The sequence below is a fragment of the Mytilus galloprovincialis genome, chromosome 6 (assembly GCF_965363235.1).
Source record: "Mytilus galloprovincialis chromosome 6, xbMytGall1.hap1.1, whole genome shotgun sequence".
In the NCBI taxonomy this organism is placed as follows: domain Eukaryota; kingdom Metazoa; phylum Mollusca; class Bivalvia; order Mytilida; family Mytilidae; genus Mytilus; species Mytilus galloprovincialis.
Window position 1 is genome coordinate 83,542,999 of NC_134843.1, and position 9,013 is coordinate 83,552,011.

Below are 9,013 nucleotides of genomic sequence, written 5' to 3' on the forward strand. Positions count from 1 at the left end.
AAAAATATTAGGAATATTCAAGTCACGAAAAATACAAATATACACCCGCAAATTCACAAACGGAAACAGATAGATTTAGTATAATTGATTTCCAGATAAGTAATCGCCGAGAATTATCAAAACCTTAATATGATTGGCTAAAATTTTCCCAACAGATATTATATTGCAGGAATATAACTGTGTCTTTTGTCTGGTACTTAAACACATACCATTCATCTTCCATGCGATAAGGGCGTCTTTCTTTACTCGAGACAACACATTTTTAGCTCTGAGTATAATACAAGCATAAATGCAGGAACAAACAAAAAATTAGAAGCTCATTGTGTACTTAATTTTGTCGCTGATTTTCCACGCAATTTTTTTTTTAATAGTTTTAAACGTTTATGTTTAATTCGCTAGGAATTACGAATCATACTATTTATTGAATAAAAAAAGTCTCCAAACAAAAGTTGAATGATCGGTGCCCTAAATGTCAAATTCAAATGTAAACATACCTTTTGGCACTTTGGGTTTCTTAAGTCTGTAAGCTGACAGCGCTTCACTGTATAAAACAATCAAATAGATTATAGTCCATAAAATCATTTTAATTTCAAAATGGAGTGCTAAACTTTGATCGCACTGTAAAGTGTCCCCACACTGAACAAACACTTTTTAACACTGTTTTCGTCATCACATACTATTTGGAATTACAGATTACGATACAAAGCTACTTTAAAGACATTGGCTTCTTTATTACACATGAAGGGAGAAATTAGATAAAAAATGAAAAATGACAATAAAAGTTAAAGAAACCAGAAAAAGTAAACAGCTGTGTGGATAACAAGGCTATTACGCTGCAACCCAGGCAAAAACAAATTAGGATTATCTTTATTTTATGATAGGAAACAGCTTACTATAATATACCGTGATATAGTTCAGAACGTTCTTAATGACGTCGGATTGGTAACATTAATTTGTTTTTATCCTTTTACATGCGACTGATATATATGGAGTACCAGTGATTTGTTTTAAATTGTGTATTTAATGATATTGGTTGTTATAAAGGATGTATTTGGTGTATATGACATTAATTATAACGCTTTCCACACAGAATATGTTTTTAGGATATAACTGAAAATGGAAAAAACAGTTAAAGAATAAGAGTTATAATAACAGATGATTTATTTTTATAATATGGTTTTGCTTACTCGCATGTATAAAACTACAGAGGTATTCCGTGCGAGTTCATTTGACAGTCATTTTGACGTCAACAACTATCAGATGGGGGAACTAACAAATGTATACTTAGAAGAATACATTTTGTAATACGCATGATTCATGATTGTGTTATGAGATTATTGTTGCACTAAAAATGTCATTATTCTTCAATCCATTAGAACGTTTTTCAATACCATCAAGTATTCATAGTTAGAACTTATTTCTTTATATGTATTATGCAATATATCAAAGCATGGAAGCACAGTCTGTAAATGTAGCTGCAATGTCACTCAATATTTTGGGTGACGTATAGTGTCTATCTTACGGAATGTATTCACTGTATAAATAAAATTCAGACCATGAGTTAATCATTTAAAATCCATTTAAAAAAAAACTCTATGACAATAGAGATTTCAGAAATTATGCTTCGATTTTATTTTTACAGGCTCAAGTAGTAAATAATAATTTATTGATGCATATAAAAGGAGATGTGATGTGAGTGTCAATGAGAAATATTGAAAGATCGCTACATATGTAACTAGCGCAAAAAAGTAACGAAAAATATAAACCATTTGATTGATCTATACTTTGTGGGGAACAACATTGTAAAGCCATTTAAGGACAATAACCATAATAAGTAGTCGGTTGATGATGTCAACCTCTTTATTTACTCTATTGCTCAACATGGTTTGTTAATATTTTTTGTGTCTCTTAACCTATCTAAGATTTCAAGATAATGACAAACAATAACGCCAATATTGGTATAAAATACTATCAATATGTATTTGGTGTATTTGATATTAGTTATAACGGTTTCAACACAAAAATATGTTCAATGGTTTTAAATGAACAATATGGTTTTGCTCACTCGCCTGTATAAAAACTACAGAGGTATTCCGTGCGAGTTCATTTGACAGTCATTTGGACGTCAACATATATACAATAGGGACAAATTCATATTATAATACAATACATTAATATTTTATAAGCATGATTCATGATTATGTTAAGAGATTATTGTTGCACTGTATAAATGTCATTATTCTTCAATCCATTGGTACTTTTTTCAATGCCATCAAAAATTCATATGTATGACTTATTTCTTTATCTGTATTATGCAATAGTAAATACTATTGCAAACATGATACAATAGTAAATACTATTACATAATAGCTTCATACAAAATTTACTTCGGTCAACGCTTTTACACACCAATGAACTTATTTACACAAAAAAAACATTCAATTTCTAAATAGATGTTAATAAACTGTTATCACAGAGATATGTCTCGCTTTTTTGTAATTTCGATAATGCAAATGTTGAAACTGAAATATCAACACTATTATAATAACATGCAAGTTTTGCAAATATTCAAAGTCAATGAACCATGACTGAGGGTCGGGGTAAAATAACCTCCATAGAAATGAGATGTGCCAATGTCAATACAACTGCATACCAATTATCATTGACCTACCACTAGTGGTTCCCCATAAACCAATCTTACCACAAACTAATACATGTAAACTTAAGCAAAAGTTTCAACTTCATACAAAATATCATTTACTTATCTCTAGTGGTTCCCCAAAGACTGCCCATATCACAAACTTATACATGAATACTAAGCAAGTTTTAAATTCAATAGACCATGACTGAGGGGCGGGGCCCAATTATCATAACTTACCACAAGTGGTTCCTCATAAACTGACCTAATCACAAGCTAATAAATGTAAACTAAGACAATTTCCAAAGTCAATAGATAAAGGCAACAGTAGTATACCGCTGTTCAAAACTCCTAAATCCATGGACAAAAAACAAAATCGGGGTAACAAATAGATCATAACTGAGGATGTGGGGCCAAATAATCTCCATGGTAATGAGATGTGCAAATACTTGTACAACTGCATACCAAATATCTTTGACTTACCACTAGTGGTTCACCATAAACTAGATTTAATCACAAACTAATACATTGTTGACGCCGCCGCCGAAACAGCATACCTATGTCTCGCTTTTTGACTCTGTCAAGCGAGACAAAAATTGTCTTGCTAACAATTTCTTTACGTAAACGGCTTTTCTTATCTAATTTAGCACTCATGGGAGTTAAAAACTAGAATTGGAACTTTCCGAATAATGTTTTTTCTTCGTTTTTCACTTGACCCGTAATCATGATTGAATTCCTTTTAAAGTGTAAAACATTTATGATGAGTTGTCTATTATGTAATGGAAACTTTTAGCAGTAAATACAAAGAAGCTAGGTCTGTTTGCAAAAGTGTAAATTATTCGAAATACTAAGGATTTTCTTATCCCAGGAAAAGATTACCGTATTCGTATTTGGAACAACTTTTTTGGAGTTTTTAGTCTACAATGCTCTTCCAACTTTATACTTGTTTGGCTTTTAACTTTTTTTTATCTGATCTAATTGTTGAGTCTTATCTAGACGAAACGCGCGTCTGGCGTAACAAATTATAAGCCTGGTACCTTTAATAACTATATACCATATATAAAATATAATTAGCTTATTGCTTATAGTATTTGAGAAATAGACCTATTTGACCAATAAACCATATCAATGAGGTCATGATTCAAGGAACACTGCCAAACAACAGGAACACCCTGCCATCATTCCGTATACTAAATAAAACATCAGTGAAATTTTGCATTGACTAATTAACCATAAAATGAGGCAAGGTAGATAAATTCAGACAAATCAATGTGTACACCTTAGGGGCATTCCTGTCATCAAATAAAGTAGTCCTATTGATTTCAGTAACTGAGAAAAAAACCAAACCAGAACAAACTTAGCATTGTCAAATGCGAAATGAAAAGGGGGTCAGGGTAAGATGAAAACTACCAGGCAAATATGCTCATCTTATAATCATTATTTACACCAAAAACAACTGCAATGTTGCTTATAGAATCACAGACCAAACCACAAAAATAACATTGAGCACTGAACCATGCAGATGAGGTCCAGATTAGTAACACATGCCGGTAAGACATTTACATCTTACAATCATTCCACACACCAAATATAGTTAACCTATTGATTAAAGTATCTGAGGTATGGACTTTACCACAAAAACTTGATAACTGATCTATGAAATGAGGTCCAGGTCAGGTGAACACTGTCTGACAGACATGTAAACCTTGAAAGAATCCTAATTAGCAAATATTGTAATTTTATAACTCATAATAAGTGAGTAATTCTCATTGGGGAAAAAAACTTTTAAAAAAATATTAAAGCCGTTGTTTAACCGGGAAAATGAGGTAGACAATGGACATATCACAGTTGGAAAATCTGTAACATAAGCCATCTTCATTCTCCGACTTTCTTGGCAGGGGGCGACAAAATGTCATTAAAGAGCAGTCTAATTTCCACAAGGAGATAAAAAACTGACAGCACATCTATGTAGATTTTGACATGTTTTGCCCTTTCGCATCTTCTATATATATAGTAGAGTTGTCACTGACTCAGACGTACTTATATATATATATATACTGGTTAGTGATATAATTCTTAAAGATTTTTGTAAAAATTAATTGAGAACCAAAAATGGTTGACCCCAAATGATAGAAAAGCTCAAACTTATAATAATTACCCAAATCAAACATGTATTCCTTAATAACAGGTATTCATTGTCTATCAAATATATGAATAAAACAAAAATATGCAGAGGGGAGATGAAAAAGTATGGTAAACAGAAAGACCATTAAATATTTTTTTAAATTGTGCCTTATGCAATGTCACGCTCTTTATCACGCTAGAAGGTCAATTTGTGGATAAAATTCCATCTGATCAAACCTGTAATTGTTAATAATAACATAGACTTGCCATCAATACCGAATTCCACAAAGGAAAAAAACATGAAAACCATTGAGTTAATCATACAATTAAAGATACTTTCTACAACATTATTTGACTTATTACTATAAAGGGTCATAACTATTGAATGGTTAATATCAAGACAGGAAAAACCACTACTTGACCTTTTATAGCTGACTATGCGGTATGGCCTTTGCTCATTGTTGAGGGCCGTACTGTGACCTATAGTTGTTAATGTCTGTGTCATTTTTGGTCTTTTGTGGATAGGTGTCTCATTGGCAATCATACCACATCTTCTTTTTTATATGTATTGTATGCTCTATAACATTGTGTTCATTTTTCTAAAGATATAGTTAAGTTGACTTTCAATTCCAGAAAGCAAACTCTGTGGACTGACATGTTCATCACTTAACACCTAATTTCAAGGCAGGGGATCAAAGGTGAATGTTTTTCATCTTATATGATATCCAATGTATCCATTAAGAATAAGAAACAATTTGAATAGTCATTCAATTTTTCTCTATGCTATTCATCAACACAAAATAACTATACTCAACTTCAGTTGGAATGCCTGATTCATATGTATGCCTTTATGGTTTGAAAATGATTTAATAAGCCTGTTATTCAGTGGTTGTTGTTTGTTTATGTGTAACTATTTGTTTTGCAGTCTTTTTTGTATATAAATAAGGCTGTTAGTGTTCTCATCCTTGATTTACATTGTCATTTCAGGGCCTTTTATAGCGGACTATGCAGTATGGGCTTTGCTCATTGTTGAAAGCCATATGGTGACCTATAGTTGTTAATTTCTGTGTCATTTTGGTCTCTTGTAAAGAGTTGTCTTATTGGCAATCATACCACATCTTCTTTTTTCATAATACACATGCAATAATTGCAATTGACTTTGGTAAACACAACACAAACACATTGAAGTATTGTTTATTATTTTTTATGAAATGTATTTATATTTATGATAAAAGAACACACTCATATATGTCAAAGGAATGTTATTTATAGTCTGCCTAATTGTTAAACATTTCTGAAATGCCCTGTGCTTCTTCATGTTATTAAAAATTGTGCTAAAACCTCAAATGAATCTAATCTTCCTTTTAAACCCTGTAAGCTTCAGTTAATATATTCACTCCTTTCATATTATTGTTCTATTGGAAATATATGAAAAATATGGAAAAAAATTCAGAAAACATATTTAATGGAATGAGTAATTCTAATTTCCTAAAAAAAATTATTTCAAATTAAATAACCATTTGGATATCAGTCATTCTGCTGGCGACCTTATACATGGTTTGAATAATATACATTGACCTAACACACCACAATTTTATAAAATCATATGCATCCGAGGTTCGTTTACATTACTGTTTGCATATATGAAAGGTATACCCCCATTAGAAGACAGCTAGCCTGATAAAGACGATTCAACCCTCACTACTGCTGCACTGGTTTATGTAAGCATAACATTCAGCACTTAAATACACATATCACACTTCATATATTTGCTAAATTATATCAATACTTAAAGAAAATGAACACAAGTTGCATATACAAACATAAATAAGAAATAAATTAAGTAAATCAAAAATGAATGTTTAAACAGACCATAAAATCAGCTTTCAAAATCACTATTAAGAGAAAACTTTTCATAAATGTAGAAATGTTTTAACTATTTACAAAAATTTCTTGTCAATATGGAATAGATTGAAGTACATGTATTTAGGAAAATTATTGTCAATATGGAAATGTTTCAAGTATTAAGGAAAAATGTGACATGTGTTTTTCAATATGGAAACATTTGAACTATTTAGGAAATAATATATCTCAATATGGATTTGTTTTGACAAGGATTAAAGATTAACAGAAAAATACAGAACTTGCGTTGCCATTCTGAAACAGAATTGTCCAGCAACATACAAAGTTAATTCTGATAAAATTACAATAGTATATCAAAGATGTTTATTGTTCTATCCAAGTTTTGAAAACTATTATGTGTGCAATGTTAAGTTAGTACTAGCTTTTTAAACTGTTAGTAAATTTGGTTTCTTTATGATATGTTTACTACCTATTTATTTGTACTTATCATTTAATACTTAATTAAAATTCTAACTAATTATGATATATTGCTGTGGCACATCGCAAAAAGTCTATGAGGTAATGTCATGTTATAATGTTATGTTCTGATATATTATGCAAGAACTTATACTTTGAGAGGAAAGGAAAATAAAATTAAGGAGTTCTAATTACCAAAATGGTTGTCATGTGACTTTGATGTTACATTCTAATCTAAATATAATGTACTGTCGGAACAATGAACAGCAGATGTAGTATGCTGCATTTAAAACCATGAAGTTGACTGTCAAACAAATTGAACAATTAGAAACAAGTGCAACACCTAAAAACTAACCTGATTTTCTGACACAGCAGATATATCACTTATCTATTTCTATAATCTCTAAGCATTACAATACTGGAGGACAGATGAAATACTGGGAATTTTCTTAAGGTCATTTTGGAAATATGTTCAATGAATTTAAATGAAATTAATGAAAAACACTTTATCATTATTATTTTATCTTACAATTTTTGAAAGGGGTTTATCTATAAGATTTAGCTGTACGTAGGTCTTCTACGGCCCGGCAATAGATATACTTACCTAGGGGCTTTAGTGTGGAAGTTTTTGATATTGGACTATTTTGCGGCTCTTCCTATTTTATGAATTTTTAAAATACACAATCTGGGTTAGAGTCTTGCTTTTCAGTCTATAGTAACAACACCACAGTGAAAATGAAAACAATCCATTGAAACCTATAAGCAGTGCTTCCTTTACAAGCTCATTCAAACAAGTTATATAAACTCTAGCAACTAACTGACTCATCACAAAATAAGATCTTTGATTGAGAACAACTAACGTCAAAAATATAAATACTCATGAAAATTATATACATAATAAAAAATACTATATCAAACACATTGCTTGTAAAAAAAACAATAAGTAACAAAAATATATTCTCAACAACATTATAAAACTAAAAAGTTATTTAACTAAGTAGGAGCTTATCATAACAGTGTATGACAAAACAATTCGCTGTATTACTAATCACATTCATTCACACTTTAAATTTCTTAATTTCTTCCTTGAATTTTACTTTTCTGTAACAGAGACAGATACACCTTTTGGTATTTTTTAATATTTTCTTAATTACCATTTTCTTGCTTAATCTTTACTTTTAGTAAAATAATTGCTACATCTTCACTTCAGTAAAATCATTGATAAATATTTATTTTTCGTAAAGTTTTACCTAAATATTTATTTAAGACCAGTAAAATTCTTACTGATAAAAAATGTTTACAATAATAATGGCCCCATTTGTAAACAAATGTGAAAAAGTAAAACAACATAATATTTAAGCCACACTCATCGACCAGGTTAACAATCTACATTTACACATCAATTGTATAATAATTGATGTCCATAAAAACAACGTTGATTGGTGTGGTTTTGTACATGTTAGTTCAGACAATAATACAAATGGAATGACAGCGTATAATACTACAAAAATGTATCACTATAATGCTATGGTTGGAATATTTTTGGAATTGGACGGATTTATGTGCTACATATTATTTCACAACATAAATCATAAAATATATTGGAAAATTATTAAAATGAACTGACAATATTTTGTTGTGAGGTAGGAAAAAATCTCATACCATTTCTAAGGCCAGTGGCAAGAAGTGTTTTCATATTCAAATGTTTCCCTACATACATGAGGGGGGATAGGACCTTTATCGGGACTCCGGGATCGGGTGTTTTTAAGCTCGGGATTTCGGGATTGACCCTTTCGGGATCCGGGAATCCTTTTTTCAGATTTCGGGATGTCGGGATTTGCTTTATTTAAATTCGGGACCTCGGGATTCCTTTTTTCAAGTCCGGGATTTCGGGATCAAGACCCTTCCTATCCCCCCTCATACATATAAGAG